Source organism: Oncorhynchus masou, chromosome 22 (assembly GCF_036934945.1).
Source record: "Oncorhynchus masou masou isolate Uvic2021 chromosome 22, UVic_Omas_1.1, whole genome shotgun sequence".
NCBI classification, from domain to species: Eukaryota; Metazoa; Chordata; class Actinopteri; order Salmoniformes; family Salmonidae; genus Oncorhynchus; species Oncorhynchus masou.
The window spans coordinates 5,689,177-5,714,074 of NC_088233.1; the positions used below are offsets into that span (position 1 = coordinate 5,689,177).

Sequence of the window (24,898 nt, forward strand, 5' to 3'; positions counted from 1 at the left end):
GGTGGCATGTAGCCTAGTGGTTAGAGTGGAGGGGTGGCATGTAGCCTAGTGGTTAGAGTGGAGGGGTGGCAGGTAGCCTAGTGGTTAGAGTGGAGGGGTAGCAAGTAGTCTAGTGGTTAGAGTGGAGGGGTGGCATGTAGCCTAGTGGTTAGACTGGAGGGGAGGCAGGTAGCCTAGTGGTTAGAGTGGAGGGGTGGCATGTAGCCTAGTGGTTAGACTGGAGGGGTGGCAGGTAGCCTAGTGGTTAGACTGGAGGGGTGGCAGGTAGCCTAGTGGTTAGAGTGGAGGGCTGGCACGTAGCCTAGTGGTTAGAGTGGAGGGGTGGCACGTAGCCTAGTGGTTAGAGTGGAGGGGTGGCACGTACCCTAGTGGTTAGAGTGGAGGGGTGGCACGTAGCCTAGTGGTTAGAGTCGAGGGGCGGCAGGTAGCCTAGTGGTTAGAGTGGAGGGGCGGCAGGGTAGCCGAGTGGTTAGAGTGGAGGGGCGGCAGGTAGCCTAGTGGTTAGAGTGGAGGGGTGGCAGGTAGCCTAGTGGTTAGAGTGGAGGGGCGGCAGGTAGCCTAGTGGTTAGACTGGAGGGGCGGCAGGTAGCCTAGTGGTTAGACTGGAGGGGCGGCACGTAGCCTAGTGGTTAGACTGGAGGGGCGGCAGGTAGCATAGTGGTTAGACTGGAGGGGCGGCAGGTAGCCTAGTGGTTAGAGTGTTGGGGCGGCAGGTAGCCTAGTGGTTAGAGTGTTGGGGCGGCAGGTAGCCTAGTGGTTAGAGTGTTGGGGCGGCAGGTAGCCTAGTGGTTAGAGTGTTGGGGCGGCAGGTAGCCTAGTGGTTAGAGTGGAGGGGCGGCAGGTAGCCTAGTGGTTAGAATGTTGGGGCGGCAGGTAGCCTAGTGGTTAGAGTGTTGGGGCGGCAGGTAGCCTAGTGGTTAGAGTGGAGGGGCGGCAGGTAGACTAGTGGTTAGAGTGGAGGAGCGGCAGGTAGCCTAGTGGTTAGAGTGGAGGGGCGGCAGGTAGCCTAGTGGTTAGAGTGTTGGGGCAGTAACCGTAAAGGTTGCAAGATCAAATCCCCTGAGCTGTCGTTCTCTGACTGTTCTCCTGAACAAGGCAGTTAACCCACTGTTCCCCTGAACAAGGCAGTTAACCCACTGTTCTCCTGAACAAGGCAGTTAACCCACTGTTCCCCTGAGAACAAGGCAGTTAACCCACTGTTCCCCTGAACAAGGCAGTTAACCCACTGTTCCCCTGAGAACAAGGCAGTTAACCCACTGTTCCCCTGAACAAGGCAGTTAACCCACTGTTCCCCTGAGAACAAGGCAGTTAACCCACTGTTCCCCTGAACAAGGCAGTTAACCCACTGTTCCCCTGAGAACAATGCAGTTAACCCACTGTTCCCCTGAACAAGGCAGTTAACCCACTGTTCCCCTGAACAAGGCAGTTAACCCACTGTTCCCCTGAACAAGGCAGTTAACCCACTGTTCCCCTGAACAAGGCAGTTTAACCCACTGTTCCCCTGAACAAGGCCCACTGTTCCCCTGAACAAGGCAGTTAACCAACTGTTCCCCTGAACAAGGCAGTTTAACCCACTGTTCCCCTGAGAACAAGGCAGTTAACCCACTGTTCCCCTGAGAACAAGGCAGTTAACCCACTGTTCCCCTGAACAAGGCAGTTTAACCCACTGTTCCCCTGAGAACAAGGCAGTTAACCCACTGTTCCCCTGAGAACAAGGCAGTTAACCCACTGTTCCCCTGAACAAGGCAGTTAACCCACTGTTCCCCTGAACAAGGCAGTTAACCCACTGTTCCCCTGAACAAGGCAGTTTAACCCACTGTTCCTCTGAACAAGGCAGTTAACCCACTGTTCCCCTGAACAAGGCAGTTAACCCACTGTTCCCCTGAACAAGACAGTTAACCCACTGTTCCTAGACCAGTTAACCCACTGTTCCCCTGAACAAGGCAGTTAACCCACTGTTCCCCTGAACAAGGCAGTTAACCCACTGTTCTCCTGAACAAGGCAGTTAACCCACTGTTCACCTGAACAAGGCAGTTAACCCACTGTTCCCCTGAACAAGGCAGTTAACCCACTGTTCCCCTGAACAAGACAGTTAACCCACTGTTCCTAGACCAGTTAACCCACTGTTCCCCTGAACAAGGCAGTTAACCCACTGTTCCCCTGAACAAGGCAGTTAACCCACTGTTCTCCTGAACAAGGCAGTTAACCCACTGTTCACTTGAACAAGGCAGTTAACCCACTGTTCCCCTGAACAAGGCAGTTAACCCACTGTTCCCCTGAACAAGACAGTTAACCCACTGTTCCTAGACCGGTTAACCCACTGTTCCCCTGAACAAGGCAGTTAACCCACTGTTCCCCTGAACAAGGCAGTTAACCCACTGTTCCCCTGAACAAGGCAGTTAACCCACTGTTCTCCTGAACAAGGCAGTTAACCCACTGTTCACTTGAACAAGGCAGTTAACCCACTGTTCCCCTGAACAAGGCATTTAACCCACTGTTCCCCTGAACAAGACAGTTAACCCACTGTTCCTAGACCAGTTAACCCACTGTTCCCCTGAACAAGGCAGTTAACCCACTGTTCCCCTGAACAAGGCAGTTAACCCACTGTTCTACTGAACAAGGCAGTTAACCCACTGTTCACCTGAACAAGGCAGTTAACCCACTGTTCCCCTGTAGGCCGTCATTGTAAATAAGAATTTGTTCTTAAATGACTTGCCTAGTTAAATAAATAAAACATAAGATGGGTCTGAGTTATAGTTAACACAAGGAAATCAGTCAATTGAATTAATTAGGCCCTAATCTGTGGATTTCACATGACTGGGAATACAGATATGCATCTATTGGTCACAGATACCTTTTAAAAATAGTAGGGGCGTGGATCAGAAAACCAGTCAGTGTCTGGTGTGACCACCATTTGCCTCATGCAGCGCGACACATCTCCTTCACATAGAGTTGATCAGGCTGTTGATTGTGGCCTGTGGAATGTTGTCCCCACTCCTCTTCAACGGCTGTGTGAAGTTGCTGGATATTGGTGGGAACTGGAACACGTTGTCATATACATCGATCCAGAGCATCCCAAACATGCTCAATGGGTGAAGTGTCTGGTGCGTATGCAGGCCATGGAAGAACTGGGACATTTTCAGCTTCCGGGAATTGTGTCCAGATCCTTGTGACATGGGGCCGAACATTATCATACTGAAACATGAGGTGATGGCGGCGGATGACTGGCACAACAACGGGCCTCAGGATCTCATCCCAGTATCACTGTGCATTCAAATTGCTATCAATAAAGTCCAATTGTGTTTGTTGTCCGTGCCATAACCGCACCGCCACCATAGGGCACTCTGTTCATAACTTTGACATCAGGAGCTCACATGACGCCATCTGCCCGGGAACAGTTGAAACCGTTTATTTATCCGTGAATAACACACTTCTCCAGCATACCAGTGGCCATCGAAGGTGAGCATTTGCCCCCTGACGTCTGTTATGACGCCGAACTGCAGTCAAGAACCTGATGCGGACAACGAACCGACAGATGAGCTTCCCCGAGACGGTTTCTGACAGTTTGTGCAGAAATTCTTCGGCTCTGTAAACCCACAGTTTCATCAGCTGTCCGGGTGGCTGGTCTCAGACAAACCCACAGTTTCGTCAGCTGTTCGGGTGGCTGGTCTCAGACAAACCCACAGTTTCATCAGCTGCCCTGGTGGCTGGTCTCAGACAAACCCACAGTTTCATCAGCTGTCCTGGTGGCTGGTCTCAGACAAACCCACAGTTTCATCAGCTGTCCTGGTGGCTGGTCTCAGACAAACCCACAGTTTCATCAGCTGTCCTGGTGGCTGGTCTCAGACAAACCCACAGTTTCATCAGCTGTTCGGGTGGCTGGTCTCAGACAAACCCACAGTTTCATCAGCTGTCTGGGTGGCTGGTCTCAGACAAACCCACAGTTTCATCAGCTGTCCGGGTGGTTGGTCTCAGACGATGCCACAGGTGGAGGTCCTGGACTGGCGTGGTTACATGTGGTTTGTGGTTGTGAGGCCGGTTGGACGTACTGCCAAAATCTTTAAGGCGGCTTATGGTAGAGAAATTAACATTCAATTCAAATCTTCTAAAACGATGTTGGAGACTTTTGTCAGACAAATTAACATTAAATTCTCTGGCAACAGCTCTGGTGGACATTCCTGCAGTCATCATGCCAATTGCACCCTCCCTAAAAACTTGAGTAGTGACAAAACTGTACATTTTGAGACTAGCCTTTTTTGTCCCCAGCACAAGGTGCACTTGTGTAATGATAATGCTGTTTAATCAGCTTCTTGATATGCCACACCTGTCAGGTAGATGGATTATCTTGGCAAAGGAGAAATGCTCACTAACAGGGATGTAAACACAATTCGAGAAACATACTTTTTTGTGTGCGTATGGAACATTTCTGCTCATGAAACAGGGGACCAACACTGTTGTGGGTCTGGGCAGGGTGATGTTGTGGGTCTGGGTAGGGTGATGTTGTGGGTCTGGGCAGGGTGATGTTGTGGTTCTGGGCAGGGTGATGTTGTGGGTCTGGGCAGGGTGATGTTGTGGGTCTGGGCAGGGTGATGTTGTGGGTCTGGGCAGGGTAATGTTGTGGGTCTGGGCAGGGTGATGTTGTGGGTCTGGGCAGGGTGATGTTGTGGGTCTGGGCAGGGTGATGTTGTGGGTTTGGGCAGGGTGATGTTGTGGGTCTGGGCAGGGGTGATGTTGTGGGTCTGGGCAGGGGGATGTTGTGGGTCTGGGCAGGGTGATGTTGTGGGTCTGGGCAGGGGGATGTTGTGGGTCTGGGCAGGGTGATGTTGTGGGTCTGGGCAGGGTGATGTTGTGGGTCTGGGCAGGGTGATGTTGTGGGTCTGGGCAGGGTGATGTTGTGGGTCTGGGCAGGGGGATGTTGTGGGTCTGGGCAGGGGGATGTTGTGGGTCTGGGCAGGGGATGTTGTGGGTCTGGGCAGGGGGATGTGGTGGGTCTGGGCAGGGTGATGTTGTGGATGTGTGTGTGTGTGTTGTATTTTGTACGTGGATTTTTTGTTTTGTATTTTTTTTTTCAAGAGAAACGGAAATAAAAAAACACCCAGTTAACGTGAGTTATTGGTGTTATTTTATACCCTAATAACCTAATCCGTGTTCTCAAACATATACAACGTATCCACTCATCATATGATTCACATCCGTAGAGACGTGTTACCGTAGGCTACAAATGTAGGGGGGATTCTTCCTCTTATAGCGATTTTTTTAAAGTTTTAAATCAACCTTTAGTAAAGAAGGATTGGCGATGGGGATGAAAACGCGTGCTTGGGTTCAGATCAGCAGTTATTCTATATGGAAAAGTGTATTTATAGCCCAAGGTTGCTGACACCACCATGTTATGAAGAGGTCCATAACTAATCATTAGTGCTTACCTTCCAGAAGGGGAGGACGGGGGCAGATTGAGACTAGGGTCCCAAATGGCACCCTATTCCCTATGTCGTGCACTACTTTTGACCAGAGCCCTATAGAACCCTATTGGACCCTGGTCAAAAGTAGTGCACTTCATAGGGAATAGGATGCCATTTGGGGGGGAGGCAGCCTGAATCTGCAGCATATTTCACAGGAATAACTTTCCACTGACTGTGACGTGAGCATGGTAGAGGGACGGACTTAGTCTGTCTTCTGTCTCAGAGGGTAGATGGACCAGGGTGAGCATGGTAGAGGGACGGACTTAGTCTGTCCTCTGTCTCAGAGGGTAGATGGACCAGGGTGAGCATGGTAGAGGGACGGACTTAGTCTGTCCTCTGTCTCAGAGGGTAGATGGACCAGGGTGAGCATGGTAGAGGGACAGGGGACTTAGTCTGTCCTCTGTCTCAGAGGGTAGATGGACCAGGGTGAGCATGGTAGAGGGACGGACTTAGTCTGTCCTCTGTCTCAGAGGGTAGATGGACCAGGGTGAGCATGGTAGAGGGACGGACTTAGTCTGTCCTCTGTCTCAGAGGGTAGATGGACCAGGGTGAGCATGGTAGAGGGACGGACTTAGTCTGTCCTCTGTCTCAGAGGGTAGATGGACCAGGGTGAGCATGGTAGAGGGACGGACTTAGTCTGTCTTCTGTCTCAGAGGGTAGATGGACCAGGGTGAGCATGGTAGAGGGACGGACTTAGTCTGTCCTCTGTCTCAGAGGGTAGATGGACCAGGGTGAGCATGGTAGAGGGACGGACTTAGTCTGGCCTCTGTCTCAGAGGGTAGATGGACCAGGGTGAGCATGGTAGAGGGACGGACTTAGTCTGTCTCTGTCTCAGAGGGTAGATGGACCAGGGTGAGCATGGTAGAGGGACGGACTTAGTCTGTCCTCTGTCTCAGAGGGTAGATGGACCAGGGTGAGCATGGTAGAGGGACGGACTTAGTCTGGCCTCTGTCTCAGAGGGTAGATGGACCAGGGTGAGCATGGTAGAGGGACGGACTTAGTCTGTCCTCTGTCTCAGAGGGTAGATGGACCAGGGTGAGCATGGTAGAGGGACGGACTTAGTCTGTCTTCTGTCTCAGAGGGTAGATGGACCAGGGTGAGCATGGTAGAGGGACGGACTTAGTCTGGCCTCTGTCTCAGAGGGTAGATGGACCAGGGTGAGCATGGTAGAGGGACGGACTTAGTCTGGCCTCTGTCTCAGAGGGTAGATGGACCAGGGTGAGCATGGTAGAGGGACGGACTTAGTCTGGCCTCTGTCTCAGAGGGTAGATGGACCAGGGTGAGCATGGTAGAGGGACGGACTTAGTCTGGCCTCTGTCTCAGAGGGTAGATGGACCAGGGTGAGCATGGTAGAGGGACGGACTTAGTCTGTCCTCTGTCTCAGAGGGTAGATGGACCCTGCTGTCTCCCTTTTACTGTCATACAACCTGACTAAGAAAATATGGACACTGACTGTAGAGCCTACATGAATACTGACTGTTGGCCTACATGGATACTGACTGTAGAGCCTACATGAATACTGACTGTTGGCCTACATGGATACTGACTGTAGAGCCTACATGAATACTGACTGTAGAGCCTACATGAATACTGACTGTAGAGCCTACATGAATACTGACTATAGAGCCTACATGAATACTGACTGTAGAGCCTACATGAATACTGACTGTAGAGCCTACATGAATACTGACTGTAGAGCCTACATGAATACTGACTGTAGAGCCTACATGAATACTGACTGTAGAGCCTACATGAATACTGACTGTAGAGCCTACATGAATACTGACTGTAGAGCCTACATGAATACTGACTGTAGAGCCTACATGAATACTGACTGTAGAGCCTACATGAATACTGACTGTAGAGCCTACATGAATACTGACTGTAGAGCCTACATGAATACTGACTGTAGAGCCTACATGAATACTGACTGTAGAGCCTACATGAATACTGACTGTAGAGCCTACATGAATACTGACTGTAGAGCCTACATGGAAACTGACTGTAGAGCGTACATGAACACTGACTGTAGAGCCTACATGAATACTGACTGTAGAGCCTACATGAATACTGACTGTAGAGCCTACATGGACACTGACTGTAGAGCCTACATGGATACTGACTGTAGAGCCTACATGAATACTGACTGTAGAGCCTACATGAATACTGACTGTAGAGCCTACATGAATACTGACTGTAGAGCCTACATGAATACTGACTGTAGAGCCTACATGAATACTGACTGTAGAGCCTACATGAATACTGACTGTAGAGCCTACATGAATACTGACTGTAGAGCCTACATGAATACTGACTGTAGAGCCTACATGAATACTGACTGTAGAGCCTACATGGAAACTGACTGTAGAGCCTACATGAACACTGACTGTAGAGCCTACATGAATACTGACTGTAGAGCCTACATGAATACTGACTGTAGAGCCTACATGGACACTGACTGTAGAGCCTACATGGATACTGACTGTAGAGCCTACATGAATACTGACTGTAGAGCCTACATGAATACTGACTGTAGAGCCTACATGAATACTGACTATAGAGCCTACATGAATACTGACTGTAGAGCCTACATGAATACTGACTGTAGAGCCTACATGAATACTGACTGTAGAGCCTACATGAATACTGACTATAGAGCCTACATGAATACTGACTGTAGAGCCTACATGAATACTGACTGTAGAGCCTACATTAATACTGACTGTAGAGCCTACATGAATACTGACTGTAGAGCCTACATGAATACTGACTGTAGAGCCTACATGGATACTGACTGTAGAGCCTACATGAATACTGACAGTAGAGCCTACATGAATACTGACTGTAGAGCCTACATGGATACTGACTGTAGAGCCTACATGGAAACTGACTGTTGGCCTACAATAAACAACTGTTTTAAGGAAACTAGGTGTCACACAGTAGGTAGGTTTAACTATTTCCTGTGTTTAAGACCCTCTATCCATTGAGGCCACCAGTTCCCTAACCATTTGTGATCACTGCCCAGAATCTATTTCCAGTAGTCCGTGATAGCCAAGCCAGTGAGCACTGGAGGAGGGTCAGTACAAAGATGATAACCAGAGAGAAATCAGAGAGCTGGAGAGTCTGGCTTTTTCTGAGCCACATGTGCCAGAGAATCACCAGCAGCTCCTGAACTCAATCAGCCCAGTGGGAGTTATCAGTGGACCACAAGCAGAGCAGGAATATGCCGATAAGATTGTGTCTGTGTGTAACCCTTCCCTTCCTGGGCCCTGCCTCCCTCCCTTCCCTTCCTGGGCCCTGCCTCCCTCACTTCCCTTCATGGGCCCTGCCTCCCTACCTTCCCTCCCTGGGCCCTGCCTCCCTCCTTTCCCTCCCTGGGCCCTGCTTGGAATCAAACTGCCTGGAATCAAACTGCTTGGAATCAAACTGCTTGGAATCAAACTGCCTGGAATCAAACTGCCTGGAATCAAACTGCCTGGAATCAAACTGGCTGGAATCAAACTGCTTGGAATCAAACTGGCTGGAATCAAACTGCTTGGAATCAAACTGGCTGGAATCAAACTGCCTGGAATCAAACTGCTTGGAATCAAACTGCCTGGAATCAAACTGCTTGGAATCAAACTGCTTGGAATCAAACTGCTTGGAATCAAACTGCTTGGAATCAAACTGCTTGGAATCAAACTGCCTGGAATCAAACTGCCTGGAATCAAACTGCTTGGAATCAAACTGCTTGGAATCAAACTGCCTGGAATCAAACTGCTTAGAATCAAACTGCTTGGAATCAAACTGCCTGGAATCAAACTGCCTGGAATCAAACTGCTTGGAATCAAACTGCCTTGAATCAAACTGCCTGGAATCAAAATCTTTTTTTGAGTTTTTTTGAGAATATGCTGGAAGAGTGGGGGGGGTCAACAAGAAAGAACTGGTCTGTATAACCACAGACAAAGCAACAAACATGATCAAGGCTTATGAACACGTCCCAGATCTGTGGCTTTGGCTGCTTCGACGCATCATTTGAACCTGACCATCTCAAAGGCTCTGAAAAAGCAGAGGGTTGACACAGCAGTCAAGGCCTGGCGTCATCTGGTCCAAGGCTTCTCACGGAGCTGGAAGAGAAGGAGAGGACGGAGAGAAACAGCAAGCCGCCCTCAACATTGCCACAGAAGGCTCTGATCCATGATGATGTGGTGACCCGGTGGGGGATCTGCACACAAGATGCTTGAGCGTGTCCTCAGAGAACAGCAGCCAGTCTGTGTGATGCTCATTGAATCTGATGACCCAAGGATGCCGACATAAGTGTCACGGGAGCAACTGTGCCATCTCCTTGAACCTCTGAGCAAGTTTACAGGTGCACTTGCCTCAGAAACACGAACGACACTGTCAGCCATCAAGCCTGTCCAGGACCACATCACCCGTGATGTTCTGGTGGAAAAGGATACGGAGCCATCCCTGACCAGGGAGATGATATGGAGCCATCCCTGACCAGGGAGATGATACGGAGCCATCCCTGACCAGGGAGACGATACGGAGCCATCCCTGACCAAGGAGATGATATGGAGCCATCCCTGACCAGGGAGACGATACGGAGCCATCCCTGACCAGGGAGATGATGTGGAGCCATCCCTGACCAGGGAGAGGATACGGAGCCATCCCTGACCAAGGAGATGATACGGAGCCATCCCTGACCAGGGAGATGATACGGAGCCATCCCTGACCAAGGAGATGATACGGAGCCATCCCTGACCAAGGAGATGATACGGAGCCACCCCTGACCAGGGAGATGATATGGAGCCATCCCTGACCAGGGAGAGGATACGGAGCCATCCCTGACCAAGGAGATGATACGGAGCCATCCCTGACCAAGGAGATGATACGGAGCCATCCCTGACCAGGGAGATGATATGGAGCCATCCCTGACCAGGGAGAGGATACGGAGCCATCCCTGACCAGGGAGAGGATACGGAGCCATCCCTGACCAAGGAGATGATACGGAGCCATCCCTGACCAAGGAGATGATACGGAGCCATCCCTGACCAAGGAGATGATACGGAGCCATCCCTGACCAAGGAGATGATACGGAGCCATCCCTGACCAGGGAGATGATATGGAGCCATCCCTGACCAGGGAGAGGATACGGAGCCATCCCTGACCAGGGAGAGGATACGGAGCCATCCCTGACCAGGGAGAGGATACGGAGCCATCCCTGACCAAGGAGATGATACGGAGCCATCCCTGACCAAGGAGATGATACGGAGCCATCCCTGACCAGGGAGATGATACGGAGCCATCCCTGACCAGGGAGAGGATAAGGAGCCATCCCTGACAAGGGAGATGATACGGAGCCATCCCTGACCAGGGAGATGATACGGAGCCATCCCTGACCAAGGAGATGATACGGAGCCATCCCTGACCAGGGAGATGATACGGAGCCATCCCTGACCAAGGAGATAAAAGCTGGCAGCTGTGTCCAGGAGGCCCTGAAGCTGGCAGCTGTGTCCAGGAGGCCTTGAAGCTGGCAGCTGTGTCCAGGAGGCCCTGAAGCTGACAGCTGTGTCGAGGAGGCCCTGAAGCTGGCAGCTGTGTCCAGGAGGCCCTGAAGCTGACAGCTGTGTCGAGGAGGCCCTGAAGCTGGCAGCTGTGTCCAGGAGGCCTTTAAGCTGACAGCTGTGTCCAGGAGGCCGTGAAGCTGACAGCTGTGTCCAGGAGGCCTTGAAGCTGGCAGCTGCACAAGTCAGGGAAGAACCACAAAGCACCAGCAGCACCTCCACCACCAACACCCCCACAGCGGCATCGGAGGGGAAAGGCCTGGCTGGGTTGTTGAGGAAGATCACCTCTCTGCTGCCTTGTTGAGGCGAAGAGGATCAGATTCCAACCCTCCCCAGAAGACAGAGTGAAATAAGAGATCAAGATCTACCCGTCTCTGCCACCCATTCCAGCAGAAGAGGATCCACTGGTGTGGTGGAGGGGCCATGCATCAGAGCTGCCTCACCTTGCCAGGGTTGCCAGGAAGCTTATGTGCATCCCAGCAACCAGCGTGACATCAGAGAGAGAGTGTTCAGTGCCAGCGGGCACATTGTCTCCCCTCGCAGATCACTACTTATACCGGACAAATTAAACATGCTGACATTTTTACATTTCAATCTCAAATAAACAAAGATGCATCCATACAGGATGTTAGACCAGCAGCACTTTGTTTCTTTACGAAGGAGAGAACAGACATACAATCAGTGCTGTTCATTTGATTTGTTGACATATTTTGTGTTGTTATTTTAACGTCAACACCTGCACATTGGATGTGTTTACATGTGGTTGTGTTGTTCTTACATCCACATTGCTTTACTTGTGTTGCTTCTGTATGCTCATTTGATTTGCTTACTTAAGGTTGAGTTCATTAAATCCTGCACTAGGGAAAACTTTTACCTCTCATGGCCACATGGTGCCATCTTTAATGTTAAATGTTATTATTTTAATGTTTATGCACACCAAAAAGTGCATAGTGTTGCTAATTATACCGATAGTACAGATAACACAGATAACACCGATAGTAACGATAACACTGATAGTACCGATAACACGGATAGTACCGATAACACGGATAGTACCGATAACACGGATAGTACCGATAACACTGATAGTACCGATAACACAGATAACACTGATAACACTGATAGTACCGATAACACTGATAACACTGATAGTACCGATAACACTGATAGTACCGATAACACTGATAGTACCGATAACACTGATAACACCGATAACACTGATAGTACCGATAACACTGATAGTACCGATAACACGGATAGTACCGATAACACGGATAGTACCGATAACACTGATAGTACCGATAACACTGATAGTACCGATAACACAGATAACACTGATAACACTGATAGTACCGATAACACGGATAGTACCGATAACACTGATAGTACCGATAACACTGATAGTACCGATAACACGGATAGTACCGATAACACTGATAGTACCGATAACACTGATAGTACCGATAACACAGATAACACTGATAACACTGATAGTACCGATAACACTGATAGTACCGATAACACTGATAGTACCGATAACGCCGATAGTACCGATAACACGGATAGTACCGATAACACGGATAGTACCGATAACACTGATAGTACCGATAACACTGATAGTACCGATAACACTGATAACACTGATAGTACCGATAACACTGATAGTACCGATAACACGGATAGTACCGATAACACTGATAGTACCGATAACACGGATAGTACCGATAACACGGATAGTACCGATAACACTGATAGTACCGATAACACTGATAGTACCGATAACACTGATAACACTGATAACACTGATAGTACCGATAACACTGATAACACTGATAGTACCGATAACACTGATAGTACCGATAACACGGATAGTACCGATAACACGGATAGTACCGATAACACTGATAGTACCGATAACACTGATAGTACCGATAACACTGATAACACTGATAACACTGATAGTACCGATAACACGGATAGTACCGATAACACGGATAGTACCGATAACACTGATAGTACCGATAACACTGATAGTACCGATAACACTGATAGTACCGATAACACTGATAGTACCGATAACACTGATAGTACCGATAACACTGATAGTACCGATAACGCCGATAACACTGATAACACTGATAGTACCGATAACACTGATAGTACCGATAACACTGATAGTACAGATAACACGGATAGTACCGATAACACTGATAGTACCGATAACACCGATAACACTGATAGTACCGATAACACTGATAACACTGATAGTACCGATAACACCGATAACACTGATAGTACCGATAACACTGATAACACTGATAGTACCGATAACACTGATAACACCGATAACACTGATAGTACCGATAACACTGATAACACTGATAGTACCGATAACACTGATAGTACCGATAACGCCGATAACACTGATAACACTGATAGTACCGATAACACTGATAGTACCGATAACACTGATAGTACCGATAACGCCGATAACACTGATAACACTGATAGTACCGATAACACCGATAACACTGATCATTTTGGTCAGAATCGTGGCATGAATCGTACCGTTTCATCCCTACTAGGCAGCGCCCCGTTTACCGTCCTCCTGGCAGTTCTAAACTTTGCATGTCACTTTGCCCATCTCTTCACACCACCCAGAATGCACTGTTTCTTCACCACAACAGGATAGCTCTATACAGAATTATTGTGGGAACGAATATCACTGAATGAATGACCAAAATATTGGAATAGAGTAGATTAGTGCCATTGAAGGCATGTATCAAATTGTTGCTTAATGAAACTCCCAGAGTCATCCAATCTTTGTTATAAATCTGAAGCAGTGGCCGAGTGTGGTTAAACTAGATAATTATTCCATTGCGCTGCTTTGAGACAAGCGTTGGGACTTGGCTTGATAAATCAATGTCATATCTCCATTTTGGATATTGGTTAGGCTACAATTTGGCTGTGGAAACGTTAGCTAAGTTGTGGTGAGTGGAACTCATGATCATCTGGTCTAGTTGGCTCATTAATTACAACGTTTAGCCACGTTATGTAGTTTAACAAGTGGATTATTTTTACTCTTTACTCGGGAGTCACCTAGCAGCCGAGGTCTACTCCCGAACAACAGCCGTTGACTTCACTGACTTGCTAGATTGTCAATCAATGTGATTTTTGTTTCACTGAATCTCTATCGGTATAGGGCTATTTGGGTCATCTGTTTATGGCTGGCCATATAAGTGAAGGTGGTATAGCTTATCTATCCGTTTGCACATCTATCACTGATCAGAAACATTTAGCGTGCTATAATGTAGTCTAAATCACTGATCAGAAACATTTAGCATGCTATAATGTAGTCTAAATCACTGATCAGAAACGTTTAGCATGCTATAATGTAGCCTAAGTCACTGATCAAACACATTTAGCATGCTATAATGTAGACTAAATCACTGATCAGAAACGTTTAGCATGCTATAATGTAGACTAAATCACTGATCAGAAACATTTAGCATGCTATAATGTAGCCTAAATCACTGATCAAACACATTTAGCATGCTATAATGTAGCCTAAATCACTGATCAAACACATTTAGCATGCTATAATGTAGACTAAATCACTGATCAGAAACATTTAGCATGCTATAATGTAGCCTAAATCACTGATCATACACATTTAGCATGCTATAATGTAGCCTAAATCACTGATCAAACACATTTAGCATGCTATAATTTTCCTGTGATACAAGTTGTGTGGGAAAAATATTATTTGTATTTTACTCTGTCATATTCCCGAGTGGCGCAGCGGTATAAGGCACTGCATCATCAGTGCTAGAGGCGTCACTACAGACCCTGGGTCGATCCCGGGCTGTATCACAACCAGCCGTGATGAGGAGTACCACAGGAAGGTGCACAATTGGCCCAGCGTTGTCTGGGTTAAGGGAGAGTTTGGCCGGGGTAGGCCGTCATTGTAAAATAAGAATTTGTTCTTAATTAACTGACTTGCCTAGTTCAATAAAAAATGAAAATAAAAATATTTATACCATAATATATACAGTAGGCAAACTGCCTGGTATAGACTAGTGCTAATCTGTGAGATAACAAAAGACACCATTAACTAATTGAAAAATGTACCAGCTTTCTATTTTTTTCAGACTTTGAAACATTTATTAAATCACTAGCAAGCCTACTTTTATACCAGGCAAACTGCCTGGTATAGACTAGTGCTAATCTGTGAGATAACAAAAGACACCATTAACTAATTGAAAAATGTACCAGCCTTCTATTTTTTTCAGACTTTGAAACATTTATTAAATCACCAGCAAGCCTACTTTGAGAGAGCACAAAAACATTTCTTAGGTAAATTTCGTAACAGGAAATGTGACTGGCATTCTTCTAATAAAACAAAATGTCAGCTCATTATGGAGCCTGTTTAACGGTGAAGGTCATATCCGCAGGAAGTAGTTTGGGGTTGCTGCTCTTACAATTCCAACTACTGAATCCTGCAAGACACTGTTCTTAATTATACACTTACCTTTTTTTATTTTTTTTTTTTACTAAAGCAGAGATGCTGGGAAAATATGGTTTTACCCACGGTAAAGACATCTATATCGGTTCACTAATACTAGTAAAGGCCCAGTGCACTACTTTTGTGGGGGAAAAAACGTATATATTCTGATTTTTTTTTATTTTACATTTGTTAAATGTATATTTATTTATTATAGTACTAGTAAAGGCCCAGTAAAGGCCCAGTAAAGACCCAGTAAAGTCCCAGTAAAGGCCCAGTAAAGGCCCAGTAAAGGCCCAGTAAAGGCCCAGTAAAGTAAAGAGAGAGAGAGAGAGAGAGAGAGAGAGAGAGAGAGAGAGAGTAGAGAGAAGAGCATGACCAGAGAGGAGAGAGAAAGAGCATGACCAGAGAAAAGAGAGAGAGAGAGAGAGAGAGAGAGAGAGAGAGCATGACAGGGAGAGCGAGAGAGAAAGAGAGAGCATGACAGAGAGAGAGAGAGAGAGGGAGCATGACAGAGAGAGAGAGAGCATGACAGAGAGAGAGAGAGCATGAGAAAGAGAGAGAGAGAAAGAGAGCATGACAGGGAGAGCGAGAGAGAGAGCATGACAGAAAGAGAGAGAGAGAGAGAAAGCGAGAGAGAGAGCATGACAGAAAGAGAGAGAGAGAGAGAAAGCGAGAGAGAGAGCATGACAGAAAGAGAGAGAGACAGAGAGAGAGAGAGAGAAAGAGAGAAAGAGAGAGAGAGAGAGAGAGAGCATGACAAATCCAGAGAGAGAGAGAGCATGACAGGGAGAGAGAGAGAGAGCATGACAGAAAGAGAGAGAGAGAGAGAGAGAGAGAGAGAGAGAGAGCATGACAAATCCAGAGAGAGAGAGAGAGAGAGAGAGAGAGAGAGAGCATGACAAAGAGAGAGAGAGAGAGAGAGAGAGAGAGAGAGAGAGAGAGAGCATGACAAATCCAGAGAGAGAGAGAGAACGTCTGACCTCTCTGGGTTGGAATGCAGTGAGTCTTTTCCTTTTCATAACAGTCGACCTCATCCAGCAAAGTGAAACAACTTGACGTCTCCTAGATTCAACTCCACACTTCACCTCTTTTCCTTCTACCTTAATAGTGTGTGTGTGTGTTCGTTCCTCTCCAGCGGATAGTACAGTAATCAGAAAGGTAATTAAATCTCCCACTGTTGACGTGGAGGAGACTCACTCAGTCAGCACAAAATAATGAGAGGATATACACTAAAATAAACCATTCAACTCCTCAGATTTGAATCTACCGATTACGGCTACATAAAATAAATATGCTAATACATATTGATACAAAGGAGTTTTAAATAAATGTAGACGACACAAGGGAATTGAGCCTCACAAAATTACCTAAAATAGATGTTCATGGACAACCAATCACGTCTATAGCGCCTAGCAATGTCTATTAGGCCTTGCATAGATTTAGATCCATCCGCCTGACAGGTGTGACATCTCAAGAAAATGATTAAACAGCATGGTCATTACACAGGTGCACCTTGTGCTGGGGACAATAAAAGGCTTCTCTAAAAGAAAAATGTCACACAACACAATGACACAGATGTCTCAAATTCATGGAGCATTGCAATTGGCATGCTGACTGCAGGAATGTCCACCAGAGCTGTTGCCAGAGAATTTAATGTTAATTTCTCTACCATAAGCCGCTTCCAACGTTGTTTTAGAGAATTTGTCAGTTTTAGAGAATTTGTCCAACTGGGCTCACAATTGTAGACCATGTGTAACCATGCCAACCCAGGACCTCCACATCCGGCTTCTTCACCTGCGGGATCATCTTAGACCAGTCACCTGGACAGCTGATGAAAGGGGAGTATTTCTGTCTGAAATAAAGCCCTTTTGTGGAGAAAAACTAATTCTGATTGGCTGGGCCTGGCTCCTTAGTGGGTGGGCCTATGCCCTCCCAGGCCCACCCATGGCTGCGCTCCAGCCCAATCATCTGAAAATCCATAGATTAGGGCCTAATGATTTTATTTCAAATGACTAATTTCCTTATATGAACTGTAACTCAGTGAAATATTTGAAATTGTTGCATGTTGCGTTTATATTTCTGTTTTTATCGTTATTTTTGTTCAGCATATATACAGTCTCCTTGACTGTTTCAACATTTAGTTACGATGCAGCTTCATTCTAAAATGTATACAATTATTTATTTATTTTCCCCCTCATCAATCGACACACAATACGCCATAATGGCAAAGCTAAAACAGGAATTCAGACCCTTCGCTATGAGACTCGAAATTGAGCACAGGTGCATCCTGTTTCCATTGATCATCCTTGAGATGTTTCTACAACTTGTTTGGAGTCCACCTGTGGTAAATTCAATTGATTGGACATGATTTGGTCCCACAGTTGACGATGCATGTCAGAAAAAAACAAGCCATGAGGTCAAAGGAATTGTCCGTAGAGTTCCGAGACAGGATTGTGTCGAGGCACAGATCTGGGGAAGGGTACCAATTTTTTTTTTTTCAGCATTGAAGGTTACCAAGAACACAGTGGCCTCCATCATTCTTAAATGGAAGAAGTTTGGAACCACCAAGACTCTTCCTAGAGCTGGCCGCCAGGCCAAACTGAACAATCAGGGGAGATGGGCCTTGGTCATGGAGGTGACCAAGAACCCGATGGTCACTCTGATAGAGCTCCAGAGTTCCCCTGTGGAGATGGGAGAACCTTCCGGAAGGACAACCATCAATGCAGCACTTCACCAATCAGGACTTTATGGTAGAGTGGCCAGACAGAAGCCACTCCTCAGTAAAAGGCACATGACAGCCCACTTGGAGTTTGCCAACAAGCACCTAAATGACTCTCAGACAATGAGAAACAAGATTCTCTGGTCTGATGCAACCAAGGTTGAACTCTTTGGCCTGAATGCCAAGCGTCACGTCTGGAGGAAACCTGGCACCATCCCTACGGTGAAGCATGGTGGTGGCAGCATCATGCAGTGGGGATGTTTTTCGGTGGCAGGGACTGGGAGACTAGTCAGGATCAAGAGAAAGATGAACAGAACAAAGTGCAGAGAGATCTTTGATGAAAACCTGCTCCAGAGCGCTCAGGACCTCAGACTGGGGCGATGGTTCCACCTTCCAACAGGACAACCACCCTAAGCACACAGCCAAGACAACGCAGAAGTGGCTTCGGGACAAGTTTCTGAATGTGTTGCCCAGCCAGAGGACACATACTTAGTCATACTGAGATGACAATGTAATGAAATAAATAAAAGCAGCCTATTTTTAAACGCTGTTAGTCTGATACTCCCCAGAACAGACTATGGGAGGTGCACAGTCCTACATAGAGACATTACTACATGGAACTCTATTCCACAGTACTACATAGAGACATGACTACATGGAACTCTATTCCACAGTACTACATAGAGACATGACTACATGGAACTCTATTCCACAGTACTACATAGAGACATGACTACATGGAACTCTATTCCACAGTACTACATAGAGACATGACTACATGGAACTCTATTCCACAGTACTACATAGAGACATGACTACATGGAACTCTATTCCACAGTACCACATAGAGCCATGACTACATGGAACTCTATTCCACAGTACCACATAGAGCCATGACTACATGGGACTCTATTCCACAGTACTACATAGAGCCATGACTACATGGGACTCTATTCCACAGTACTACATAGAGCCATGACTACATGGAACTCTATTCCACAGTACTACATAGAACCATGACTACATGGAACTCTATTCCACAGTACTACATAGAGACATGACTACATGGAACTCTATTCCACAGTACTACATAGAGACATGACTCCATGGAACTCTATTCCACAGTACTACATAGAGACATTACTACATGGAACTCTATTCCACAGTACTACATAGAGACATTACTACATGGAACTCTATTCCACAGTACTACATAGAGCCATGACTCCATGGAACTCTATTCCACAGTACTACATAGAGACATGACCACATGGAACTCTATTCCACAGTACTACATAGAACCATGACTACATGGAACTCTATTCCACAGTACTACATAGAGACATTACTACATGGAACTCTATTCCACAGTACTACATAGAGACATTACTACATGGAACTCTATTCCACAGTACTACATAGAGACATGACTACATGGAACTCTATTCCACAGTACTACATAGAGACATGACTACATGGAACTCTATTCCACAGTACTACATAGAGACATGACTACATGGAACTCTATTCCACAGTACCACATAGAGCCATGACTACATGGGACTCTATTCCACAGTACTACATAGAACCATGACTCCGTGGAACTCTATTCCACAGTACTACATAGAGACATGACTACATGGAACTCTATTCCACAGTACTACATAGAACCATGACTCCATGGAACTCTATTCCACAGTACTACATAGAGCCATGACTACATGGGACTCTATTCCACAGTACTACATAGAACCATGACTCCATGGAACTCTATTCCACAGTACTACATAGAGACATGACTACATGGAACTCTATTCCACAGTACTACATAGAGACATGACTCCATGGAACTCTATTCCACAGTACTACATAGAGCCATGACTACATGGAACTCTATTCCACAGTACTACATAGAACCATGACTCCATGGAACTCTATTCCACAGTACTACATAGAGCCATGACTCCATGGAACTCTATTCCACAGTACTACATAGAGCCATGACTACATGGAACTCTATTCCACAGTACTACATAGAGCCATGACTACATGGAACTCTATTCCACAGTACTACATAGAGACATGACTACATGGAACTCTATTCCACATCAAGTAACTGATGAAAGCAGTACAAGTAGATTTTATTATTTTTAAACATTAAAACAATACACCTTTTGTAACTGTGTGTTACATGCAATATGCTTTGTGGACTTTTAACGGAAAGACCGCTCTCCGCTTTTGTGATGAAACACAGCTGTAGTTGAATTTACTCTGCCACTGTGTCTTATTGTTTCGTCCTTAGACCAATATATTACAGTGGCAAGGCATATGAACTAACAGGTTACCACAGAGCACACAACACATACTATTTTTCCCTGGCTTGACTTCCCTAGTGATTTTACCCCCACACCATCCACTACTGTTATGTAGCAGGTTAGGAGACTGTTAAAGGTCAGGAAAAGGTTTGGGGTTAGCGAAAATCCTTTCATACATTCTGCTACGATCAGTTTGTATCGATGTGGCGTGAAAAGAGTGTGTCCCCTTCACATACACACACACACACCCACACACACACACACACACACACACACACACACACACACACACATACACACACACAAACACAAGTAAAAAAAAAAAAAAAGGTCACAATCACATGTCCTAATACTGCTTTTAAAACAACTGGGACCTCTGGAGAAGAATAAAAACAAACCTAACTCAGAATTCCAATCCAGGAAACTCAGGCATCTTTCTAGAGCTCAGTCTTTACGAGCTGAAGATTACTAGTTCCTGGTTGTCTTGAAAGCACCAGTTGCCTCTTGTCCTCCATGTAACCAAGTTGGTAAAAGTTATCGTGGCTCCAGGACAACGCCCAACAGGGCAGAACTCCTGTTGGGAGGACTGATGCTGCCTGACCATCTATATTCAACAGGTGACTTGGTGATGGAGGTAACAAGATAGAACCATACTTAAAACTAGCCTGTTATAAATATAATGCTTACCTAGAAAAAAATCCCCGATCAAACATCACTAGCTAACCCCCTTGAAAACGTGATCTGAACAGCTGACCAATGTAATGCTATTTTAGCCCGCTTGCTAACCAGCTAACCTGTGTTGTTAATAACACCGAGGCGATATTGATCCATGTAGTTACAGTCTAACTGAATCCAACTTAACATCTCAGTATACAATGTAGCAAACGACCTGTATTATTACCTGGTTGTATGACACGTATTAATTAACAGTCACATAGTGTAGCTCAATCAACAGCAGACTTTAAACTGAGCGACTAGGTGCTTCATTGTGGGGGGAAGGAAGACACACACACACACACACACACACACACACACACACACACACCGCTGAAATGTGCAGAGTAAAGATGCTGTGTCATAGTTCAACCACCATGCTTGTCCTAAGTTTCTGGGTGTTTTTTTGTATGATTTCTTACCACACACACACAGTTAACAGCTTTCTTTTTACAGGCGCTACCTTCGCTTCGGTTAGTAGGAACCGTGGCCGACATTTTGTTACTCCCGGTGAAATCAAGCGGTCCTGGTTAACACAACGGCAACATTATGTCTCCTACAGCCGCTGTCAACACGCCATGCCAAGTGTTTTTATCTCCTCGGTCTTTCGACAGAACACAATTGGATTAGAAAAGGTTGTTGGTTTAGACTAGTTTATCTATATACGCGAGTGGTGGTGAATGATCTCGCAAATCGCAGCGGCACTACACACACACGGTCTTCTCTCTCTCTCTCTCCCTCTCAAGCTGAAACTAGCTACAAGTCCATATGTATTCATAAATGTATTCACCTTATTCGGTGTACTGGTCCTTATAATGTATGGGTGAAATCGTTCCTTTCAGGAAAGGAATAGATGAATTGTCCCTGGTATCTCCACAGCATCCGCACTGCAAAAGGCAGAGAGGCACAGGATGCCTTTCCCTCGACCGGTACGGTTCGGTTTCCTTCCCAACAGCGCGGCTACAGTGACCGGTCTGCCTGGGATAGACCAATGCTTTTCTCCGGTGGTGGACGAGATGGGTACGTGGAAAGTAACGCAGCATCACGCGTCATTCCTCTGGAAACGCGTTTTTTTGTTACAAGGTCGAGAACCAACGCCACAGCATCAAGCATAATTATCGCGCTTTGAGGTCAAATGAGCTAATAATACGGTTTCTGTCATTAGACTATCTTTCAAACGGCACACATAAAAAGCTGCAATATGACATGCATGCAAATTTAATCATGATGAATTTCTAGAGAAAGTTATGTTTGTCTTCGTAAGGGCAGGAGGGCAAATGCCAAATGGGCTGGTCCAGCTTTCTTACCACACACAGTTATTAACAGCTAACTAGCAGCGGGCCTGTCAAACTTTTTTTGTGCAAAATTATAATTATCTGGCTTATAATAGGAGCCTCAAAGAGTAAAATGTGCTGAAATGGGGGCCAGCAGGGAAAAAAATGGACGGTTGTGGGGGGCCTCGGGGGGAAAATGGTCCAGTGTGTTAGAAATGCCAGCGCCAATTTCTGGTCCCAGTCCGCCCCTGTGTGTGTGTATAAAAGCCTACAGCACAAAACAGAATTTTGTGTGCTTGTCCAAAAAATTATACTCACTGATTTCCCTCAACTCTTGTCTAAACAAGAGAGGGTCAATAAATATACAAATATGTATACTCCTATAGTCATACAAAATGCCCATTTTGGACATTCTTGAAATATAAAGGGTGCATCAAGAGATTGCATCCTGCAACATGTCAAACAAATATATAAATCAGGACGTACAGTAATTGCATCATTCAATAAGCCAAACAAATAGGATAGTGGTTATCGATTTGAAGGCCAGAAAAGCCGCTGTTCGTTTGGCTTATGCCTTATTGATTTAAAACCGTTCTCTACACTTGTCACTGTTATGCAGTTCCACCCGATCCCTAGGATTGCATAGATTTGCCATCAATCAAGCCCACGGCAATAAAATAAGCAAGCCGCTGAATGTTTATTACAGTGCAGAACACTGCAAAGAGATACTTGTACAGTAGTGTTGGGGAGGCGGGCTCTGCTCTGTGGACAAGAATGTGTTTCGTCTTCAATGGAGCAGGCAGCCTGCTCTTTACTCACTCAGTTTGCAGGGAGAATCATGTGGATAAGACTAAGCCTGTATACAAACAGATCTGTAACACGCCGACACCAATCAATCGGATTTATTTTATAAAACCCTTATTTTACATCATCGGTTGTCACAAAGTGCTTTACAGAAACGCAGCCTAAAAAATCCTCGAGAGTGCAAGCAATGCAGAAACACAGTGACCAGGAAGAACTCCCTAGAACGCAGGAACCTATGAAGAACACCCTAGAACGGAGGGAACCTAGGAAGAACTCCCTAGAACGGAGGGAACCTAGGAAGAACACCCTAGAACGGAGGGAACCTAGGAAGAACTCCCTAGAACGGAGGGAACCTAGGAAGAACTCCCTAGAACGGAGGGAACCTAGGAAGAACACCCTAGACGGAGAACTAGGAAGAACCCTAGAACGGAGGGAACCTAGGAAGAACACTAGAACGGAGGGAACCTATGAAGAACCTAGAACGGAGGGAACCTAGGAAGAACACCCTAGAACGGAGGGAACCTAGGAAGAACTCCCTAGAACGGAGGGAACCTAGGAAGAACACCCTAGAACGGAGGGAACCTAGGAAGAACTCCCTAGAACGGAGGGAACCTAGGAAGAACTCCCTAGAACGGAGGGAACCTAGGAAGAAATCTAGAGAGGAACCAGATCATGCATACAGATTGTAACACTCAACATCAGTAGGTGCCTTCACAAAAATATATTGACCAAGAAGATAGATTAAATGCTGCAGGCTATTTATTTATTCATTTATTTTTTTTTTTTTCATTTTTTTTTTTCATTTTGACAACCTAACAAATCATAAATGAACCGCATAGGAAAGTAATAGTAGTTTAATTGCAGTGGGTGATAAATACAGGGATACATTTGAAACACTGTGTCAGCAGAAATGTTTCGGCAGGCCTTTGTGTAGACATAGTAATGGTGTGCTGCATATTCCCAGATACCCGGAGTAACCCGGGGCGACAGGGTAGCCTAGTGGTTAGAGTGGAGGGGCGGCAGGTGGCCTAGTGGTTAGAGTGGAGGGGCGGCAGGTAGACGAGTGGTTAGAGTGGAGGGGCGGCAGTGTAGCCTAGTGGTTAGAGTGGAGGGGCGGCAGGTAGCCTAGTGGTTAGAGTGGAGGGGCGACAGGGTAGCCTAGTGGTTAGAGTGGAGGGGCGGCAGGGTAGCCTAGTGGTAAAGTGGAGGGGCCGCAGGGTAGCCTAGTGGTTAGAGTGGAGGGGCCGCAGGGTAGCCTAGTGGTTAGAGTGGAGGGGCGGCAGGTAGCCTAGTGGTTAGAGTGGAGGGGCGGCAGGTAGACGAGTGGTTAGAGTGGAGGGGCGGCAGGTAGACGAGTGGTTAGAGTGGAGGGGCGGCAGGTAGCCTAGTGGTTAGAGTGGAGAGGTGGCAGGGTAGCCTAGTGGTTAGAGTGGAGGGGCGGCAGGGTAGCCTAGTGGTTAGAGTGGAGGGGCAGCAGGTAGCCTAGTGGTTAGAGTGGAGGGGCGGCAGGGTAGCCTAGTGGTTAGAGTGGAGGGGCGGCAGGTAGACGAGTGGTTAGAG

The 24,898-nt window shown here is 46.5% G+C and overlaps 1 protein-coding gene across 4 annotated transcripts in view; it reads right to left on the reverse strand.

Moving 5' to 3' along the window:
* LOC135508922 (tight junction protein ZO-1-like) overlaps nucleotides 1-24,898 on the reverse strand; it is a 220,775-nt gene that overhangs the window by 101,126 nt on the left and 94,751 nt on the right. Inside the window, exon 1 of one of the 4 annotated variants that reach the window (XM_064929144.1) lies at nucleotides 22,051-22,249. The exons of the other annotated variants lie outside the window; for them this stretch is intronic. The gene's annotated coding sequence lies outside the window, so the exon portion shown is untranslated. Of the gene's footprint in view, nucleotides 1-22,050; nucleotides 22,250-24,898 lie in introns of those variants that run through there. 4 annotated transcript variants of the gene reach the window in all.